General features: G+C 33.9%; 2 pseudogenes; one reads left to right on the top strand and one right to left on the bottom strand.

The window, feature by feature from the left end:
- Positions 1-6,573: 6,573 nt before the first annotated feature.
- Positions 6,574-9,587, top strand: LOC134252899 (uncharacterized; annotated as a pseudogene).
- An 11,045-nt stretch (positions 9,588-20,632) lies between these two features.
- LOC134252902 (uncharacterized) lies at positions 20,633-22,991 on the bottom strand (annotated as a pseudogene).
- Between the last annotated feature and the right edge of the window lie 277 nt (positions 22,992-23,268).

Here is a 23,268-nt window from a genome sequence, read left to right as displayed (position 1 = left end):
ATCCCTTACCAAAGTAAAATTATTGCAGCAATATTGCCGCTATATTGTGGCAACATTGCAGCAACACATTTTTGTCACCAGAAACAAGCTTTTTGGGTTAGTGAGATATCACCGCTAGCGGCAACAACTTTTGGTGACATTCTGGCAGAACTGCCAGAAAAAAACTTTCTGGCAGTATTGCCAGAATGTCACCAGAAGATCTAGGATTACCCATTAGCCATTTGTGAGCATGCTCAGTCATTTACTTCCTCTTTTTAAATAAAATGGAGGGAATTCAAAGGCAAGCATGTTTTGCTTCATTATTGAATGGTATCAAGTTAATTGGAGTTATTAATTAATTGTGTACAATAGGATTAGACATGATGACTAGTAAGACTGAATAATGTGGAATAGCCAGAAAAAAAGAATTTCAGCAGTTTCCATGGCATGGCCTTTTGAAAGAATTATAGGAATGTCTAACTCTGTTTTCATGGTACGGGTGTAAATATATCAAACTTGGTAAGTCAAAACCATATTCTATTTTAGATGAATGATTCTATGGAGATAAAATAAGAAAAATTATATGTATTTCAACTAGTGCTTGTGATGCATGTATACTATACTTGTATGTTTAATATATATATACAATATACAGAGACTGGTAATAAGTTTGTAGAACCTGGTACGTGACAGGTAATACCTTTCCTAGACATAAATTTACAAACCTTGATGATTGGTAATAATAGCGGTAATGACTCTAGTGATGGGTATATAGAACCTGTAGAGTGGTATACAAACCCTGGTGATGGGTATACAGACCCTGGTGATAGATAATACAGACCCTGGTAATGGGTATACAGACCCTGTTGATAGGTATACAGTCCCTAGTGATGGGTATACAGACCCTGGTGATGGGTATAAAGACCCTGGTAATAGATAATACAGATCCTCGTGATGGGTACATAGTATCTGGTGATGGGTATACAGACCCTGGTGATGGATATATAGACCCTGGTCATGGCTACATGTATATAGAACCCTGGTGATGGGTAATACAGACCCTGGTGATGGGTAATACAGACCCTGGTGATGGGTATATAGACCCTGGTGATGGGTAATACAGACCCTGGTGATGGGTATATAGACCCTGGTAGTGGGTATACACCTCTTTTGATAGATAATACAAACCCTGGTGATGGGTATACAGACCCCGGTGATGGGTAATACAGACCCTGGTGATGGTATACAAACCTTGGTGATGGGTATACAGACCCTGGTGATTGGTATACAAACCCTGATAGATAATAAATTAGACCCTGGTGATTGGTATATAGAGCCTGATGATGGGTAATACAGACCCTGGCGATGGGTATATAGACCCAAGGGATAGGTATATAGATCCTGGGGATGGGTATATAAACCCTGATAGATAATAAAGACCCTGGTGATTGGTATATAGACCCTGGTGATGGGTAATACAGACCCTAGCGATGGGTATATAGACCCTGGATATGGGCATACAGACACTGGTGATTGGTATTCAAACCCTGGTGATAGATACTAGTAATATGGACCCTGGTGATGGGTATACAAACCCTTGTGATGGGAACATAAACCCTGGCAATACATAAACAGAACCTGTCTATAACAAAAAAAATATGAATAAATAAATAAATCAATCAATACATGAATAATTAAATAAATAAATTAATTGATAAATAAATAAATAAAACAAAAGATAAGTGAATAAGTAAATAACAAAATAAATAAAAAGATAATTAAAATAATAAATAAATTAATTGATTAAATTTAAAAGAATAATAATAAAAAGGAATAAATATGATAGATAAATTTTTTATTAGTAAATCAAACATTTACTTAATTATTAGAAATAACAAATAAACCATAATTAATTAATTAATAAATATCAGAATTAATTACTCAATAGAATAATTAATCAATGAAGAAAAGAATGTATTCAAAAATTAACAGACAAATAAATTTCTTTATGAATAAATAAGTTACTTAGCTTATTAATAATTATTACAATTAAAAAATAAATAGGTAAATTAAGGTAAGGAGTTGCCTAGTAAGAGAAGGGTAAGAATTTCAGTATAAAATAAATCTGCATCTATGAAAGACAGGTAGGAATATGACGAATATTTTGCCGCATACTTATCTGGTACAAGGTACAGGTAGGTGAGAAAAAGCTCTGAGAAAAGGGATATATCTTCATGTTAAACCTATCTTTTGAATCTCCATAACAGGTAAGGAGTTGTCTCGTAAGACCAGGGTAAGAATTGCAGTATAAAATAAATCAGCATCTACGAAAAACAGGTAGGAATATGACGAATATTATGCCGTATTCTTATCTGGTACACGGTACAGGTAGGTGAGAGAAAGCTCTGAGATAATGGACATATCTTCAGGTTAAACCTATCTTTTGAATCTCCATAAAAGGTAAGGAGGTGCCTAGCAAGATCAGGGTAAGAATTTCAGTATAAAATAAATCAGCATCTATGAAAGACAAGTAGGAATATGACGAATACTTTGCCGTGTTCTTATCTGGTACAAGGTACAGGTAGGTGAGAGAAAGCTCTGAGATCAGGGACTTATCTTCATGTTAAAGCTATCTTTTGAATCTCCATAAAAGGTAAGGATTTCCCTAGTAAGGTCAGGGGAAGAATTTCAGCATAAAATAAATCAGCATCTACGAAAGACAGGTAGAAATATGACGAATATTTTGTCGTATTCGTATCTGGTACAAGTAGGTTAGAGAAAGCTCTGAGATAAGGGATATATCTTTTTTTAAACAAAAAAGGTTAAACCTATCTTTTGAATCTCCATAAAAGGTAAGGAGTTGCCTAGTAAGACCAGGGTAAGAATTGCAGTATAAAATAAATCAGCATCTACGAAAGACAGGTAGGAATATGACGAACATTTTGCCACGTTCATATCTGGTACAAGGTACAAGTAGGTGAGAGAAAGCTCTGAGATCAGGGACATATCATCAGGTTAAACCTTTTTTTTAAAACTCTATAAAAGGTAAGGTGTTGCCAAGTAAGATCAGGGTAAGAATTTCAGTATAAAATAAATCAGCATCTATAAAAGACAGGTAGGAATATGACGAATATTTGGCCGTATTCTTATCAGGTACAAGGTACAGGTAGGTGAAAGATAGCTCTGAGATCAGGGACATATTTTCAGGTTAAATTTTATTTTTTAACTCCATAAAAGGTAAGGTGTTGCCAAGTAAGATCAGGGTAAGAATTTCAGTATAAAATAAATCAGCATCTATGAAAGACAGGTAGGAATATGACGAATATTTGGCCGTATTCTTATCTGGTACAAGGTACAGGTAGGTGAAAGATAGCTCTGAGATCAGGGACATATTTTCGTGTTAAACTTATCTTTTGAATCTCCGTAAAAGGTAGGAAGTTGCCGAGTTTGATATAAAATTATTAGCTGGTACAAGCTACAGGTAGGTAGGAAAACTTTTTTTAAGATCATGGTAATAATTTCAATCTAAAATAAATCAGCATCAATGAATGGCATGTGGGATTATGATTATTTACATCCAAATTAGATGCTTTCTTTTAAAACAATTTGCTGTAAATGAATGCATCATATGAATACCTAATAAACAAGATGTGTTTGTGTAACACTGATGCCCCCGTATGGCAATATAGCAAAATTTAAACTTTTCTTAAATGCAAATTTAATTAATAGGTACCAAAAGTAAGGCATTCTCAATTGAAAACAATTGTGAAATTTGAAAGTAAGCCAATGTTAATTTTTTTTCCCATAAGTACAAAAATCTCTGAGGTCAAGGCCAAATGGTCAATGTAATTGGTATCAAAATGAAAGGTCTTGCCACATAGAATTCTATATAGAGTATTAAAGCCCTAGCCCTAACCCGTCAGAAGTTATGACCAAGGTTATTATTTTAAAAAGTAGTTCAAACTCCAAGTCAAGGTCAAAGGGTCCATGTTCTTGTTATCAAATGAAAGGCCCTGTCACAAGGATTAAATATGTTAAGTATGAAAGCACTAGCCATAATACTTTAAAAGTTATGGTCAAGGTTTGCTTTTTTGAAGTAGGTCGATCTCAAAGGTCAAGGTCAAAAGGTCAAAGTTCTTGGTATCCAATGAAGTATCTTCTCACAAGGATTACGTATATGAAGTATGAAAGTCCTATCCCTTACTGTTCAAAAGTTATACCCAAGGTTAAAGTTTTTTCACAAGTATGGAAATCTTCAAGGTCAAGGTCAAAAGGTCAAGGCTGTTGGTATCCATGGGTATCCAATGAAAATATGTGAGATACAAATGTCTTGGTATCTACTGTTCAAAAGATATGGCCAAAGTAAAAGTTTAAAATTTTCATGAAAAATGGGTCAAACTCCAAAAATTAATAATAAATTATCAAGAGCTAATATCAGCCTTTCTGAGTTTCAGTGCTGAAACCATTGTTTAAAAAGGATGACTCAATGATCTATAAAATAAAAAGTTGGTGTGACATTCCACCTTAAACGTTTTTGAAGAGTAAGAGTTATCTGCATTTGATGAAAAGAAGAAAATTTATTATTTCTCAATGTGTCTGCCGTAAAGGAGTCATTTTTTTTGGTATATAATTCAATAAAGATATAGTTTATTCAAATATTTACAAAGATATTTGTTTGAAAATCAAATAACTTTTTACAATCTCTTAAAAAACATGTGCAGCCCAGACATCACTGCCCTAAGTAAAGAAATATTAATAAAGAAAGCACAATGTCATATGTTTGTACTTTGAATCACATGAAAAAAAAAATTCACTCGAATTACCTAGTGTGAAATATTAGGTATACAAGACCCAGAATAGTAGTCACTGCCGAATAGCAAGAAATATAGGTCTTGTAGATTTACGTATCCCTTGCTCTATTGCATTAGCATATGCCTCGGGGGAAAAAAACTTGAGTTTTGTGAGAAATTAAGTCTTATCGCTAAGCTGGATATTCATGTGAAAAAATAACAGATTTCTTATTAGTGGTTGTTGAATAGGTATGAGTTTCTAATTAAAATAAGAAAATAATTATTTCTATCTCACAACCTGAGTATAATAATCATACAATTACACTGGCGAATTAGTTTATAGGTAGTGCAACCCCTCCTCGGACCCCTTTTCTGTCCAGTATGTACATAAGATTATAATTCAATAATTTTTAATTTTAAATAAATGTAATTTACCAGTCGAATAAATATTGATAAAAAATATTATTTAATTTCTGTATATTTTAACACTGACAAACTCTTAACTCTGACAAACAACCGCACCCCCCTTTCGAGATTCCTGGATTCGCCACTGACATCTGCGTCGCCGTGTGAAATAGTGGTAAGAAAGTCTGCTTTAAAGTCGCGGATTAAGGAGATAATCCTTGTGTTGCAGGTTTGAGTCCCTCTGAAGGACGTGGAGACCGGTCCTCCAATTAGACCGTATAAACCGAGGTCCCTTGTCGCAGTTGGTGCTGGCACGAAAAAGGTCCCTCCATGTGCAGGGGGCCAGGGCCCCCTTTTCTTTACAATATATACATAAGATTTAATAATTCAATAATTTTAGTGTGGTTATGGGATCCTTCACTCTGACAAACAACCGCTCCCACCCCTCCCTGTCGCTGTTGGTGCTGGCACGAAAAAGGTCCCTCACTGCTCAATGACCCAGGGTGTCGAGCAGCTTTCCAACGGCAATTGTTAGTGTTCCATGAGTGAAAAACTGGAACAAGGATCTTAAGGCAGCATTTAAACACGTTTGGTTTTTGTTTCTTACATGACCACATTTAACGATAGATGCCTGTCTCCACTCCTAGGTAATACCCCCCCCCCCCCCCGTGCATTCTCCATTCGCAATGCACATAACAACCAAACAGCATTAACCGAAATACAAATATATATACAAAGGAAATATATCCAGTAATTTACCTCAACTCCTTTTATTTTTCACTAAAATCAATCCACGATTCTCTATAATTTATCCATGATTGATGATTAATTTTTATTGATAAATTGTTTATATATACTGACATTTCCATTTTTCGGCATACGGATTGATATACAATAACCCCATTGTAAATTACATATGAAATAAATGTAAATTACCAATCAAATAAATATTATTAAAGAATATTAATTTTATTTCTGTATACTTTAACACATGTGGAATATTCCATGTACGAGTGAATAGGTCTCTAGTGATGACGTATTACGCATCTTATGAACGATAGCTCGTTATATGAACGATAACTCATGTTCGACTTCTTTTACGCCATACCATCTAGTGATATCCTTTATTTATACATGTACTATTTTCAAAAGTCTTGACAACGTAAAGTAAATTGATAAAAAATTATGCTTGGGAAAAAAATCTTCTTGAATCATCCATTTTACATTTTCCCCTATCGAAGACCGTATTCATATTTTAAAAATTTTACTTGCACTGATGACGTCACAATGAGAATGCATCATAGTGCACTGATGTCATAATGGTTGCGAACCACTCTTGTCGTTCAGCAAGAAAATAACACACGTTGTAAATCTGTGGATACCTATTTCGTTTCCTATGATGGAGAAATTGGGAAATAAAACTATGGAACAGCGTCTAAGGACAAGCCTGCTTCAGTATTTATCAAGGACAAACACACGGACCATGACCCCAGTTGTAAATATCATTTTAAAAAATCTCATTGTTATGTATAGTTTTTAGCAAAGCTTTAGAAATAGCTTCATAAACTTTACAGCATACATGCAACGTAAATTGATAGGGTGAAGTTACATGTAATGAAATTTATAAGCAAATACCTGAATACCTACTTTAATTTTTCATTATTCCAGAGACAGCACTTTCTACAAATTTTAATTTTTATCTACGGAAAAGAAACTGCTTATAAAGATGGTGGATTTTCATTTTCAAAGACGAAAGACATTGCTGGTAAGACAATGATAAAATTTAACATTTTTTTTTCTTCTAGTTGATTAAGCTGATTGTATGTATCAAAATTATTATTTAATAAAATTGTATTTTTTTATCAGAAGAACAGAAGAAGTACATAATATTTGCTTATCTGTTCATGGAAGCTTTGAAAAAGAATATGATTACGGAGACAGATTTACATACACTTAAAGAATGTGGACACAGCATATTCTGTATCTGGTCAAAAGTGGTAAGTTATTAAGTTAATTTTGTATTTTAAAACAAACTTAGGTTATTGTTTCTTTCCGTTTTGAACCAAAGCGTAAAGGGACTTTTGAGCTAATGAAGAGTTCTTTAAAATCGCTTTGATTCCAGTTTTTTTTCTTTCTGAGCAATAGTTTATGGCTGAAAATGTATTTAAATCCTTTTTTGTGAATCTGTTGGCGTTTTTAGCATATCTTAAATTGCTCTTTGAGAATGGATAGCTTAATTGTTCAAATTATCTCTATTTTAGAAATTAGTCAATCTGAGTTGGTCTCATCAAGGATTTTTTGTTTCATTAGGTAAGGACAAAGCAGCTGAAAGATACCTCCGAATTCTAGAAGACAGTGAGGAGGTCATTTTCAATGTAAGTGGATACTTACTATTCCAGGAACACTTTACTTTGGCAATAACATACTACGTGTACTGTGTTTGTCATTCAACTTAAAAAAAGATTCCTAAGGCCATACCAATTTCTAATATAGTTCGTCGGATTCGCCGCTTCTATTTATTACAAATGCAAATTATAATATTAAAAAAAAAATGTCCGCGCGCTTCCAAAAAAATCCGACTACAATTTTTTTTCTCGACTTTTTGCACCAAACACACAAGAACTTTGAAACTTGTATGACAGATGCGCGGGATTTATAGTGAGATAGAAGCAGTTTGTGAAGTTTTGCACCATGCAGTCTGTTTAACTGTTCATATGTACCAGGGGTGTGCAATTAGCATCCCCTGACGCCCAGGGCTAACATTTTTGGGGGTCGGGATAGTGGTTTTCTACAAGGAGGTTGCCCGTAGGGCTAGTAAAAAATATAACTACACACGCAATACATGAAAAGCACAACCGGTATTTTAACTCGTTTTTGGCTATAAAATTCCCAACCAGTTTATATTTTCCAGACAACAATACTCCTACTGTCAATAAATCTCCATAATCTTATCCGTTTTGCAGAACTACCTGACTTATTTACTTCCAAAAACGATCGTTTTTTCCTAATCCGAATTTCCTCTATTCCTCCGTTTATGGTAAATACATGCAGCTATATCTTTAAATTATTTACGATCACTCAATCAACTGAAAGATAAGTGTTTTGTGACTCACATAAAATACATTTATTTTGTTTTGAATGATTTAAGATGAAAACAAAATGAATTTAATTTCATTCTAAATGAGCTAGTGCAATGATCAGAGAAAGGGAAGATAATTTATTGAAGTTCATTTTAATTTTATTTCATAATATTTAAACATGACTGAATTTGATATTGAGAATTAAAACTTGACTTTAAAAAGAATGACCTCAGGGCTCAGTACCCTGACTTTTATCAGCAATTAATTTCTTTTTCAACATTATTTTATAGTTCAATTATTTTAATTTTTGCCCCTGTATTTGGGCTAGTACCTTTGCATTTGCCACTAGCCTGTGGGCTAGTACTTGATATTTTTAATTGCACAACACTGTGTACTATAGTTAAAAACAATGGGTACAAAGTTGTTTCATACAAGCAATAGAAATGGAAGCAGAGGAGATGTTTGAAAACATTACATTTATGAAAGTAAAGTCTTTGAAATTTGATACATTTTTACTTACTAAAAAAAATCCCCAAAAAGTTAAGAATGATAAGTTCATGTGGTATGCAAATGATATCTATCTTTATTTTTTAGGTTCACGCATTTTGAAATAAACACTTTATTAAAAAATATATATATGTATAAGTTATATTCGCTCGCCTCATAATTTTGAAACCCAAAATAAAAAATAATATTAATAAAAAAATTTCGCTCGCTCGCCTCACTTTTTATTTTTGAAAATCCGAAGAACTATTTTACAAATTGGTATGGCCTAATCATTTTGCGTAATGATTTCAATTTGATTTCTTCTTATCACAGATAAAACGATTTCAAAGGCAGCTCCTTAAAACCAAAGACTTATTAGCCAAGAACAGCGATGATCCTGCAGCTATAAAGACACAGAAGTTACACCAAACGTTCCACTTCAGAAAATCAGGCTTGTTTGAGAGAATGGGGACACGGTTGAGGAAATTCTTTGGTCAGCGTGACCCTAATGACTTTTTTATGGCCAAGTTTCAGGACGTTAACTGAAATCAGGAGTTCTCTGTGTTACAGCAGACCGGTGATATTTGCATGACTGCAGCTAAAACACTGTTAGTGAAGGTTCAAGCTACAGCACTGATTGATGCATAAACTACAAGTTCATTACTTTAGATGTGACTAGCGTTTTCATTATCAACATCATATTCACTTTTGTAGTTATTTGATAGTGGCGTTTTAGTCACATTTCTCATCACTTTTGTAGTTATTATTTGATAGTGGCGTTTTAGTCACATTTCTCATCACTTTTGTAGTTATTTTTTGATAGTGGCGTTTTAGTCACATTTTTCATCACTTTAATTTCTTTTTTGATAGTGGCGATTTAGTCACATTTTTCATCACTTTTATTTATTTTTTGATAGTGGCGTTTCAGTCACATTTCTCTGTTTTTCCTCATTTGGCAAAAATTCTCTGATATTTTCAATATCGATAACGATCTTTAAAATGACCTTTACTCATTATTTTGATATTTTTGGATAAATTTATTATTTTAATCTTCAAATGTGTTATGTTCACTTTCATTTAGTCAACTCTGACAGCTTTGTATTCATAATCGATGTTACAGATTTTAAAAAAAGTTCATTCTGGAGTAGATCTTTCTGCGTTTTTGTTTTCCTGTGTGCTCTTACAAAAATAATGCGTATTTATAATGAAAACTAGAGGTACTGTGAGCAATGAGCTCACTAAATGATACCCCCACCTCCCATATGAATATAATGGCAGTGTCCGTGTTTTGCTATGTAGGTGCACAATGGCAATATGTAATAAAGAATCTGTGAAAGTTTCATCAAATTTCATCCAGTGGTAAGAGAGGAGTTGCGGATAAGAGATGGGTACCCCAAAGCGTAACAGACGGACAGCTCGACTGACGGACGGACATACCATTTACTATACACCCTCCCGCTTTTCAAACGGGGGGTATAACTAGAGCTCACTAAATGATACCCCGCCTCCCATATGAATATAATGAAAGTGTCCATGTTTTGCTATGGGAAACACAAGATACGTGTCGGATCAAAAAGTAAAATTGGAGGTGAACAATGGCAATATGTTATAAATATTCTGTAAAAGTCCCATCAGATTTCATTCAGTGGTAAAAGAGGAGTTGCGGATAAGAGACCCCAAAGCGTCACAGATGAACGGACGTACAGACGGACGGACGAACATCCGGATTACTATACTGTATATACCCTCCCGCTTTTCAAGGGGGTATATCTTTCTTAGTTTTATTTGTGGGTGCATGAGATGTCATTATACCCCCGCTTGAAAAGCGAGAGGGTATATAGTAATCGGTATGTATGTCTGTCTGTACGTCCGTCTGTCTGTCCGTCCGTCCGTCTAGCAATACGCCCGTCCGTCTGTCTGTTACGCTTTGGGGTACCCATTTCTTATCCGCAACTCCTCTTATACCACTGAATGAAATTTGCTGAGATTTTCACAGAATCTTTATTACATAATGCCATTGTGCACCTCATATTTTACTTTTTGATCCGACACATATTTTGGGTTTCCCATAGCAAAACGTGAACACTGCAATTATATTCATATGGGAGGTGGGGGTATCATTTAGTGAGCTCATTGCTCCCAGTACCTCTAGTTTTATATAGATACTGTTTGTTTATCGTCCTAGCGATTAAATAAGTAAACCTTTTATACATGTATGAAAACCTGCGTTGCAATAAAATAAAAGACACCTCAGAGTCCTACAGACTATAGAAAATAAGACCCATAGAACAAATAAATTGTGTGGCAGGCGCTCGGCTTCAGCTTTCCATCAACTTTCTTATTTCTGTAGTTATATTCTGCTATCACATGAGTATGGTATAAAATATCTTTCAAGTGAAACGATTCTTAAGAGAATAATCTGAGAACGAACATTATTTTAATATAGAGGCAGGCTACTGACAGATAAGTTGGTGTGGGATAGGAATTTAAACAACCTCATTTGAAATTCGTCACATGAAATAAAAAAAAAATAAACATCATTGAATTGTATTTTGAGTGACCTTTTTTATACCATTTGTTATATCTAAAACTACGAGGGGTGATCAAAGAGTTCGCGAACTACCTCTGTATCTACAAAACCACAATTCAACTGGTACACACATAGCCATACACAAGTTCTATAAATAGCATTTGCTGAATAAGGTTTTGCTCCCTATTTGTGGCGTCACAATGTGAAAATGACGTCACTATGAAAGTCACTTGTGACGAAAAATGGTTGTCTCAGTCTGTACTCGTTCAATAAATGACTAGTAAATTTTATGGTATATCTTAGAAATTCCTTTGAAGTAGCGTATAATAATTTGTACACAGTTTATTAAGACCAATGACTTACTATAAAGTCAATTAATGATTGGATTGATTGTTTTATGAAGGAAAGCTGATGGTTAAAAATTATACTTGTTATGTTGCCCAGTGAAAGCAAGTTTGAAAAGAGATGAGTTTTTAATTAAGCAATTTGCTTTCAAAGACCTCCAATTCACACTTTGAAAAAAAAGTTGAATATTTCAACAATAATATAATTATTAAATACCTAAGATATCATTTACTTTCGATTTTAAAAATCAGTGTATTAGATAGGATAAAAAGGAGGCACCCGTTCTCTATCCACCTTGAATAAACGTCTCTCGAGAGACAGAAGATTTGGGTTTTGATGGTCGCCATGCTTATTTTTGGAAAGGATATTCTTATCCACCCATTCTGTTGTCGAGCTTTGACAATTTCTGACAAATGAACTGTTCTTGTTATAAAAATTAACTTAAATGGAAAGAAATATAAAACTCGGGAAAATCTTTCAGCGCTACGGAGGGGGTACCTCACGTGACCGCCTATATCACGTGATTTGCCCATGAGCAGAACAGTTACAGAAACCAGATATTCTTTCTTTTATGGAAGTTATTCAATGAGTTCGCGAACTTTTTGATCACCCCTGTCACCCCAAATTTGACTACGGAATATTCCGTCCACCTGATTAATACAGTGGGGGCGCACGCGGTCGAGACTGGTCAACAATGGCTGCTTACCCTTCATAATCCCACCTTCGGAATTTCTAGTGGATCCATACTAAATGTCAACAAATAAGTTGAAAATGAAATCTGATTGAAGAATCATTTTTCCTCTCTGTGTGTAACATGAAAAATCATAGAAAATATAATTAAAAAAATGTTTTCAGTGGCCCTTGAAGAAGTCCGAAACCCTCGAGTTAAACTATACTTCATGTTTTACAATTTACATTTCTTCATTATTTACTGTATATTCTCTGACACTTAATATCTCACAAACAGTATTTTATCAACTATTATGATGTTTTTTTTATCAAAAATTAAATTTTCAAACACTAGTAATAGAATTCCTTCCTAAAAATACAAAAGTGAAAAAGTTAAGATTTAAAAGCAAAATTAAACGACTGAAAAAAGGCCCAAATCCGGTGTTAAGTTCAGTCTGCCTTTGGTTATATACAACCCATTTAAACTTTGAATACAGATTGATAAACTATGCAACTCTACTCGTAAATTGAATTTGTATAAATTATTTACCTAATCTATGATAAGGAGTGTCACGGATTATCCGCGGATTTATGTAACGTACGTTAACGTTATTGTTACGTCACAATACTGTACGTTATGTTTCTATAGTTAATAACAGAGTCTAAAATAAACCACTATACGATCAAGACGCATTTCTATTCTTTCCACAACAATTTTGGTGCCGTGATCGACGGAATGTTTACATAATACGTAAAATGGAAGGAAGACTAAAAGCCATACGGGCCGGTAACAGATCAGCGGTGACGAAACTTTTCGGACGATTTTTGGACTTGAAAGAAAATACAACCAGTGAAGTAACGGAGGAAATCGAAATAATTAGGAAGTCTCTAACGCAAAAAAGACAAACTCCACGAGAACTAAATGAACGAATATTAGACGCCTTATCTGAAGAGGACATGAAGAAGAAATCACAAACACAGATGAGTATATGTACAATTGGATTGCAAAATTAAGAAAACAGAAAAATTTACAGAAAAAGTTTCATGTAAAACTTTGAACGCCAGTGCTACAAAGCCGTGAAGGGACACGCCAGTTTCTCAAAAAAGTAAAAATTAATTTGAGATCTCGAATTACACAATCCGTTCCCACGGATTATCAAATTCGTTCCCTCGATTTATAATTCGAGATCTCGAAATACACAATCCATTCCCACGGATTACCAATTCGTTCCCTCGATTTATAATTTGAGATCTCGAAATACACAATCCGTTCCCACAGACTACCAATTCGTTCTCACAGATTATCAATTCGTTCCCTCAAATTACACAATCCGTTATCTCAGATTCTAATTCATTCTCTCAATTTAAACAATTCGTTCCCTCGGAATGAAAATCGATCCCACGATTTAATTATTATTTATCTGCACATATCGGATATGACAACACGTGTTTAATGAATAAAATATGAAGTAGTTTACATCCTACTTTTTATTACATATTCAGTTAAAAATGAAACAAATTACATGGAACGCATTAATTGATAATTGATACAAGGGATTGGATTTTCCAAGCCTTTATACATGTACTCGGATATATGTATATGTTATATAGGTATGAAATTCGAGAGAACGGTTTGCCAAAATCATTAGACTTATATGTTGATTAGTGGGATCGGATTGTGTTATTCGAGATCTCAAATTACAAATAGAGATCTCGATTATAATTCCAAAACGAATTATGTAATTCGAGATCTCGAATTATAAATTGTGGGAACGAATTAGTTATTTGTGACGAGACGAACTATGTAATTCGAGATCATGAATTATAAATTGGGGACAAATTGATAACTGGATCATTTTGTAATTGGATCTCGAATTAGATTTTACTTTTTTGAGAAATCATACCTCGCTTCAGGGCTTTCGTTACATTTTTCTGCTACCGATTTTTGTACCCGCCTTAGAAATTCATGATAGTAACGTAAACACTTCAGCTGCAATCACTCAAGTGAAACGGCTTGTGAGAATATTCTAAATAATTTTCCTGCCACTGATCTCGATGAACAAAATAACCAGGATTGGCAGAAAAATGTTTTGTCATTACCATCCCACCACGTCACAAATAATCATCGACTACCGAAATTAAATCTTCCACATTTTGACGGGGATATACTACAATGGAATACATTTTGGGATTCATACGAATCAACAATTCACAACAACCAAACTTTAACACCAATTCAAAAGTTTTCGTATCTCAAGGCTCAATTACAGGACGCAGCAGCACAAACCATTGCAGGATTTACTCTCACAAACGCAAATTATGAAACCGCCATAGACCTGCTCAAGGAACGGTTTGGTCAACCGCAAAAAATTATCAATGCACATATGAGAGCACTTATGGAACTGCATGGGATTAACGACGCCATAAGTTAAAGAAATTATGGAGACTGCTTGGAATCTAGTCGTCGGTTGAAAGTGTCTAGGACAAAAGCAAGAGATTTTTAAGCTTTACTGTTTTTAATCAACAAGCTACCAGCTGAAATCCGGAAAAACATTGCTCATTAGATGGTGACAACATTTCACTACACAATTTGTAAAGCTATCAGAATTCGAACTCGAATATTAACAGGCCAGATTGAAAACAGCGATGGATTCCACGCAACAGCAATGTTTGACAGAGACCGCCGCCATTAAGAAACAACGCCATGACTTTTGAATGTTAACATCCAGAAAACAGAATTCATCAATTTACAAACAAATTATAAGAGCCAGCCTAATGCATTTATTGTTGCACAGAGAATCACTAATCCATGATTGTAAAAATATTGAAAAACAAAAAAGTTTAAAACGGATTTGAAATTTTGTTTCAACTGCTTAGGAAACCACCGCGCCGCAAGTAGAGACGATGTACAAAAGTGCGTCAGAAGTTCTTATCACACAAGTATATGCGACATGAAACTAACAGTGATATCTTTAACCGTTCCCACCAGATTATCCACGAACAAAATGTCAATTTAAAATCAGACTAACGTCCGTAACATCGACCTACAAATGGAATTGCCAAAACAGCTATCTCCAGGATAAGGATTTTGACTTCTTTGCTGATAGCAACACATTGTTCCTGCAAATTTCATAAAAATCCATGCAATGTTTTTCCGGATTTCAGCGTGCACAAAATTTGATGGTCAGAAATATTATAATTATAAGCTCCGTTCATCTCTTGCTTTTGTCTGGACACTTTAAATATAGACATGAAAAAAGCAATTTCTTTAACTTATGGCGTCTTTCTCGGGGCATGAAAAATCTCAATATGTGCATTGATAATTTTTTGCGGTTGACCAAACATGATTGCCCACATAATTTGACCCTTTTAAAATCAGTAAATTGTCCATATCTCACGACCGGAAGTGACGACGTACTTATGAAAAATTTCCAATAAGGTTCAGAATCCAAAATGTATCAGATCTGAAAGTTTCGGAAAATCAACCATTTGTAGCCGTTTAATGACGAACTCGCTTGCACAAAAATCGGTAAGAAAAAAATAATAATAACTAGAAACGATCTCGTTGCGAGCAACGAGTAGTGTCTTCCGTTACTATCATGATTTCTAGGCCATAAAACCGAGCTGAAAATGGATTAAACATATTTTGGACACAAAAGTAATTGAAACGGGTCACTAGCGTGAAAATCCAATACGCTTATCGATTACGCTATTTGATCAACTACTCGTTCCTTCAATTTATAATACATATAATTAACATAGTTCGTCGTCACAAATAACTAATTCGTTCCCACAATTTATAATTCGAGATCGCGTTTTCACAGATTAATAATTCGAGTAAATCTTAGCGAATTTCTCTTGGAATGTTCCCATAATCAACATATAAGTCGGTTTTGGCAAACCGAGGTCGAATTTCATACCTATATAACATATACATATATCCGAGTACATGTATAAAGGCTTGGAAAATCCAATCCCTTGTATCAATTATCAATTAATGCGTTCCATGTAATTTGTTTCATTTTTAACTGAATATGTAATAAAAAGTAGGATGTAAACTACTTCATATTTTATTCATTAAACACGTGTTGTCATATCCGATATGTGCAGATAAATAATAATTAAATCGTGGGATCGATTTTCATTCCAGGGAACGAATTGTTTAAATTGAGAGAATGAATTAGAATCTGAGATAACGGATTGTGTAATTTGAGGGAACGAATTGATAATCTGTGAGAACGAATTGGTAGTCTGTGGGAACGGATTGTGTATTTCGAGATCTCAAATTATAAATCGAGGGAACGAATTGGTAATCCGTGGGAATGGATTGTGTATTTCGAGATCTCGAATTATAAATCGAGGGAACGAATTGATAATCCGTGGGAACGGATTGTGTAATTCGAGATCTCAAATTAATTTTTACTTTTTTGAGAAACTGGCGTGTCCCTTCACGGCTTTCGTAGCACTGGCGTTCAAAGTTTTACATGAAACTTTTTCTGTAAATTTTTCTGTTTTCTTAATTTTGCAATCCAATTCGTACATATACTCATCTGTGTTTGTGATTTCTTCTTCTATGTCCTCTTCAGATAAGGCGTCTAATATTCGTTCATTTAGTTCTCGTGGAGTTTGTCTTTTTTGCGTTAGAGACTTCCTAATTATTTCGATTTCCTCCGTTACTTCACTGGTTGTATTTTCTTTCAAGTCCAAAAATCGTCCGAAAAGTTTCGTCACCGCTGATCTGTTACCGGCCCGTATGGCTTTTAGTCTTCCTTCCATTTTACGTATTATGTAAACATTCCGTCGATCACGGCACCAAAATTGTTGTGGAAAGAATAGAAATGCGTCTTGATCGTATAGTGGTTTATTTTAGACTCTGTTATTAACTATAGAAACATAACGTACAGTATTGTGACGTAACAATAACGTTAACGTACGTTACATAAATCCGCGGATAATCCGTGACACTCCTTATCATAGATTAGGTAAATAATTTATACAAATTCAATTTACGAGTAGAGTTGCATAGTTTATCAATCTGTATTCAAAGTTTAAATGGGTTGTATATAACCAAAGGCAGACTGAACTTAACACCGGATTTGGGCCTTTTTTCAGTCGTTTAATTTTGCTTTTAAATCTTAACTTTTTCACTTTTGTATTTTTCAGGAAGGAATTCTATTACTAGTGTTTGAAAATTTAATTTTTGATAAAAAAAACATCATAATAGTTGATAAAATACTGTTTGTGAGATATTAAGTGTCAGAGAATATACAGTAAATAATGAAGAAATGTAAATTGTAAAACATGAAGTATAGTTTAACTCGAGGGTTTCGGACTTCTTCAAGGGCCACTGAAAACATTTTTTTAATTATATTTTCTATGATTTTTCATGTTACACACAGAGAGGAAAAATGATTCTTCAATCAGATTTCATTTTCAACTTATTTGTTGACATTTAGTATGGATCCACTAGAAATTCCGAAGGTGGGATTATGAAGGGTAAGCAGCCATTGTTGACCAGTCTCGACCGCGTGCGCCCCCACTGTATTAATCAGGTGGACGGAATATTCCGTAGTCAAATTTGGGGTGACAGGGGTGATCAAAAAGTTCGCGAACTCATTGAATAACTTCCATAAAAGAAAGAATATCTGGTTTCTGTAACTGTTCTGCTCATGGGCAAATCACGTGATATAGGCGGTCACGTGAGGTACCCCCTCCGTAGCGCTGAAAGATTTTCCCGAGTTTTATATTTCTTTCCATTTAAGTTAATTTTTATAACAAGAACAGTTCATTTGTCAGAAATTGTCAAAAGCTCGACAAACAGAATGGGTGGATAAGAATATCCTTTCCAAAAATAAGCATGGCGACCATCAAAACCCAAATCTTCTGTCTCTCGGAGACGTTTATTCAAGGTGGATAGAGGAACGGGTGCCTCCTTTTTATCCTATCTAATACACTGATTTTTAAAATCGAAAGTAAATGATATCTTAGGTATTTAATAATTATATTATTGTTGAAATATTCAACTTTTTTTTCAAAGTGTGAATTGGAGGTCTTTGAAAGCAAATTGCTTAATTAAAAACTCATCTCTTTTCAAACTTGCTTTCACTGGGCAACATAACAAGTATAATTTTTAACCATCAGCTTTCCTTCATAAAACAATCAATCCAATCATTAATTGACTTTATAGTAAGTCATTGGTCTTAATAAACTGTGTACAAATTATTATACGCTACTTCAAAGGAATTTCTAAGATATACCATAAAATTTACTAGTCATTTATTGAACGAGTACAGACTGAGACAACCATTTTTCGTCACAAGTGACTTTCATAGTGACGTCATTTTCACATTGTGACGCCACAAATAGGGAGCAAAACCTTATTCAGCAAATGCTATTTATAGAACTTGTGTATGGCTATGTGTTGTACCAGTTGAATTGTGGTTTTGTAGATACAGAGGTAGTTCGCGAACTCTTTGATCACCCCTCGTAGTTTTAGATATAACAAATGGTATAAAAAAGGTCACTCAAAATACAATTCAATGATGTTTATTTTTTTTTTTTATTTCATGTGACGAATTTCAAATGAGGTTGTTTAAATTCCTATGACACCAACTTATCTGTCAGTAGCCTGCCTCTATATTAAAATAATGTTCGTTCTCAGATTATTCTCTTAAGAATCGTTTCACTTGAAAGATATTTTATACCATACTCATGTGATAGCAGAATATAACTACAGAAATAAGAAAGTTGATGAAAGCTTGAAGCCGAGCGCCTGCCACACAATTTATTTGTTCTATGGGTCTTATTTTCTATAGTCTGTAGGACTCTGAGGTGTCTTTTATTTTATTGCAACGCAGGTTTTCATACATGTATAAAAGGTTTACTTATTTAATCGCTAGGACGATAAACAAACAGTATCTATATAAAACTAGAGGTACTGGGAGCAATGAGCTCACTAAATGATACCCCACCTCCCATATGAATATAATTGCAGTGTTCACGTTTTGCTATGGGAAACCCAAAATATGTGTCGGATCAAAAAGTAAAATATGAGGTGCACAATGGCATTATGTAATAAAGATTCTGTGAAAATCTCAGCAAATTTCATTCAGCGGTATAAGAGGAGTTGCGGATAAGAGATGGGTACCCCAAAGCGTAACAGACAGACGGACGGGCGTATTGCTAGACGGACGGACGGACAGACAGACGGACGTACAGACAGACATACATACCGATTATTATATACCCTCTCGCTTTTCAAGCGGGGGTATAATGACATCTCATGCACCCACAAATAAAACTAAGAAAGATATACCCCCTTGAAAAGCGGGAGGGTATATACAGTATAGTAATCCGGATGTTCGTCCGTCCGTCTGTACGTCCGTTCATCTGTGACGCTTTGGGGTCTCTTATCCGCAACTCCTCTTTTACCACTGAATGAAATCTGATGGGACTTTTACAGAATATTTATAACATATTGCCATTGTTCACCTCCAATTTTACTTTTTGATCCGACACGTATCTTGTGTTTCCCATAGCAAAACATGGACACTTTCATTATATTCATATGGGAGGCGGGGTATCATTTAGTGAGCTCTAGTTATACCCCCGTTTGAAAAGCGGGAGGGTGTATAGTAATCGGTATGTCCGTCCGTCTGTCTAGCTGTCCGTCTGTTACGCTTTGGGGTACTTATCTCTTATCCGCAACTCCTCTCTTACCACTGGATGAAATTTGATGAAACTTTCACAGATTCTTTATTACATATTGCCATTGTGCACCTACATAGCAAAACACGGACACTGCCATTATATTCATATGGGAGGTGGGGGTATCATTTAGTGAGCTCATTGCTCACAGTACCTCTAGTTTTCATTATAAATACGCATTATTTTTGTAAGAGCACACAGGAAAACAAAAACGCAGAAAGATCTACTCCAGAATGAACTTTTTTTAAAATCTGTAACATCGATTATGAATACAAAGCTGTCAGAGTTGACTAAATGAAAGTGAACATAACACATTTGAAGATTAAAATAATAAATTTATCCAAAAATATCAAAATAATGAGTAAAGGTCATTTTAAAGATCGTTATCGATATTGAAAATATCAGAGAATTTTTGCCGAATGAGGAAAAAAAGAGAAATGTGACTGAAACGCCACTATCAAAAAATAAATAAAAGTGATGAAAAATGTGACTAAATCGCCACTATCAAAAAATAAATAAAAGTGATGAAAAATGTGACTAAAACGCCACTATCAAAAAATAACTACAAAAGTGATGAGAAATGTGACTAACACGCCATTATCAAATAATATCAAAAAACTGATTAAAAATGTGACTAAAACGCCACTATCAAATAACTACAAAAGTGAATATGATGTTGATAATGAAAACGCTAGTCACATCTAAAGTAATGAACTTGTAGTTTATGCATCAATCAGTGCTGTAGCTTGAACCTTCACTAACAGTGTTTTAGCTGCAGTCATGCAAATATCACTGGTCTGCTGTAACACAGAGAACTCCTGATTTCAGTTAACGTCCTGAAACTTGGCCATAAAAAAGTCATTAGGGTCACGCTGACCAAAGAATTTCCTCAACCGTGTCCCCATTCTCTCAAACAAGCCTGATTTTCTGAAGTGGAACGTTTGGTGTAACTTCTGTGTCTTTATAGCTGCAGGATCATCGCTGTTCTTGGCTAATAAGTCTTTGGTTTTAAGGAGCTGCCTTTGAAATCGTTTTATCTGTGATAAGAAGAAATCAAATTGAAATTATTATGCAAAATGATTAGGCCATACTTTTTGTAAAATAGTTGAATGACAAAAATAAAAAGTGAGTTAGCGAAAGAAATTTTTTTGGAATAATATTATTTTTTATTTTGAAAATTACCTCCTCACTGTAACTTATACATATATATATTTTTTAATAAAGTGTTTTTTCAAAATGCGTGAACCTAAAAAATAAAAAATCCATTTGCATACCACATGAACTTATCATTCTTAACTTTTTGGGGATTTTTTTTAGTAAGTAAAAATGTATCAAATTTCAAAGAGCAATTTACTTTCTAAAAATGCCAATGTTTTCAAACATCTAAATACTTTTCCCATAAACTATTGCTCAGAAAGAAACAAAAACTTGTTTTTAAATAGTACACAGTGATGTGCAATTAAAAATATTCATTAGTACTAGCCCACAGGCTAGTGGCAAATGCAAAGGTACTAGCCCAAATACAGGGGCAAAAATTAAAATAATTTGTTATAAAATACAAAATTGAAAAAGAAATTAATTGCTGATAAAAGTCAGGGTATGCCCTGTGTCATTCTTTTTAAAGTGTATTTTAATTCTCAATATCATATTCAGTCATGTTTAAAGCTTCCATGAAATAAAATTAAATGAACTTCAATAAATTATCTTCTTTCTCTGATCATTGCAAAATCATTTAGAATGAAATTAAATTCATTTTGTTTTCATCTTAAATCATTCAAAACAAAATAAATGTATTTTATCATGAGTCACAAAACACTTATCTTTCAGTTGATTTGAAAATGAAAATAATTTTAAGATATAGCTGCATGTATTTACCATAAACGGAGGAATAGAAAATTTGTAGAAAAAACGTGTTTTTGGAAGTGAAAAATAAAGTCAGGTATTCAGGATAAGCTTATGGAGATTTATTACATAGGAGTATTGTTGTCCTATCAATATAAACTGGTTGGGAATTTTATAGCCAAAAACGAGTTAAAATACCGGTTGTGCTTTTCATGTATTGCGTGTGTAGTTATATTTTTTACATAACAATGGGCAACCTCCTTTTTAAAACCATATCCCGACCCCCAAAAATGTTAGCCCTGGGCGTCAGGGGATGTTAATTGCACACCCCTGGTACATATGAACAGTTAAACAGACTGCATGGTACAAAACTTCACAAACTGCTTCTATCTCACTATAAATCCCGCGCATCTGTCATACAAGTTTCAAAGTTCTTGTGTGTTTGGTGCAAAAAGTCGAGAAAAAAAAATTGTAGTCGGATTTTTTTGGAAGCGCGCGCGGACATTTTTTTTTTAATATTATAATTTGCATTTGTAATAAATAGAAGCGGCGAATCCGACGAACTATATTAGAAATTGGTATGGCCTTCAAGAATCTTTTTTTAAGTTGAATGACAAACACAGTACACGTAGTATGTTATTGCCAAAGTAAAGTGTTCCTGGAATAGTAAGTATCCACTTACATTGAAAATGACCTCCTCACTGTCTTCTAGAATTCGGAGGTATCGAAAGCTTTGTCCTTACACGTAATTTTTCAAAAAATCCTTGATGAGACCAACTCAGATTGACTAATTTCTAAAATAGAGATAATTTGAACAATTAAGCTATCCATTCTCAAAGAGCAATTTAAGATATGCTAAAAACGCCAACAGATTCACAAAAAAGGATTTAAATACATTTTCAGCCATAAACTATTGCTCAGAAAGAAAAAAAACTGGAATCAAAGCGATTAAGAACTCTTCATTAGCTCAAAAGTCCCTTTACGCTTTTTCAAAACGGAAAGAAACAATAACCTAAGTTTGTTTTAAAATACAAAATTAACTTAATAACTTACCACAATTGACCAGATACAGAATATGCTGTGTCCACATTCTTTGAAGTGTATGTAAATCTGTCTTATGATTTTCTTTTTCAAAGCTTCCATGAACAGATAAGCAAATATATATGTATATAATTATGTTCTTCTGATAAAAAAATACAATTTTATTAAATAATAATTTTGATACATGTATTTTGTTTAATCAACTAGAAGAAAAAAAAATGTTAAATTTTATCATTGTCTTACCAGCAATGTTTTCGTCTAGAAAAAAAAATCCACCATCTTTATAAGCAGTTTCTTTTAATAAAAATTAAAATTTGTAGAAAGTTATTCTAATAATGAAAAATTAAAGTAGGTATTCAGGTATTTTTTATATAAATTTCATTACATGAATATA

Source organism: Saccostrea cucullata, unplaced genomic scaffold (assembly GCF_032062105.1).
Source record: "Saccostrea cucullata isolate Sc308-1 unplaced genomic scaffold, CSIRO_AGI_Scuc_v1 ctg1534, whole genome shotgun sequence".
Classification (NCBI taxonomy): Eukaryota; Metazoa; Mollusca; class Bivalvia; order Ostreida; family Ostreidae; genus Saccostrea; species Saccostrea cuccullata.
This window is presented reverse-complemented; position numbering and strand designations above follow the sequence as displayed.